Source organism: Rhincodon typus, chromosome 36 (genome assembly GCF_021869965.1).
Source record: "Rhincodon typus isolate 14 chromosome 36, sRhiTyp1.1, whole genome shotgun sequence".
Lineage (NCBI taxonomy): Eukaryota > Metazoa > Chordata > Chondrichthyes > Orectolobiformes > Rhincodontidae > Rhincodon > Rhincodon typus.
The window spans coordinates 3,568,627-3,569,712 of NC_063367.1; positions in this window are offsets into that span (position 1 = coordinate 3,568,627).

A 1,086-nucleotide genomic window follows, 5' to 3' on the forward strand; every position below is an offset into this window, starting at 1 on the left:
CTTCACCCAACCTCCCTAACCATGTCATTAAGGGGCCGAATGGCCTGTTCCTATCCAGAGTGAAACTCAAGCAAGAGTGCTGTAAGATCAAGAGCTTAACTGCAGGAATTTGGTACATGAGGCATTTTAAGGGGCTGATTTCTTTTAAAACAAAGCCTGGTTTTCACTGACATTTCCCTGTAACTTTTACATTGTTGTTCCTTTCAGTCTTCGCACACACCTCACTGTTGAGGCAGCTACAGTTACCAGGAGTACAGCTGACTCCACTCAGTGGGATTTGGGGCAGTATAAATAGAAATTTGAAATCCTGACCACATGGTTCTGAGTTAGACAGAGTTCTGATTGAAAAGACAGTCACAAGTTTTGGGGAGGCAGGAAAATAAAGCTAAAATCATAATCAGATTAGCTGTGATCTTATTGGCTGACTGAATAGGCGGAATGCTCTTTTTTATAATCTCTTGTTGTTAGCTTCCTGTAGCCGCCCAGTACCATGACCCACTGCTTCACCCTGAAAGTAGCACGTCAAAACCAGGAAACAGAGCCACCAGCTTGTCTGGGCAACTTTACACAATTCTTTCTTATCATACTCTCTTCTCTAACCTCCTCCGATCTCTTCAAGACTCAAATAAAGTTTATTGTTTGGCAAATAATATGGGCTGCTGTGCTACACAACATCTGCTGAATAGATACCTGTTAATTTCTTGCTTTCATCTTCAAAGTCCTTGTTATGTATGTGTGTCCCTGTCTGTGTGTGTCTGTCTCTATTTATGTCAGGGCATGGAATCAAACAGAAATTGTTCCACGTTTGGACAGGGCATCTCCGAGTGACCCAGCCTCTAACCTTGTTTCCCTGCTGCCCTCTGGTATGGGGGGTGGGGGGATCACCTCGTGTGGAGGTCGTGGGAGATTCCACTGAACCCAACCATGAGGCTTCCCAAGGCCAAGTAGAGGCATTCACTTTCTAAGTATCCTTGAGGAACTGGCATGTGGGTGAGGCTGTACACATATACACACGGATACACACACGGATACACACACACTCACACACACACTTACACACACCCTCTCTCTCACACACACACACAC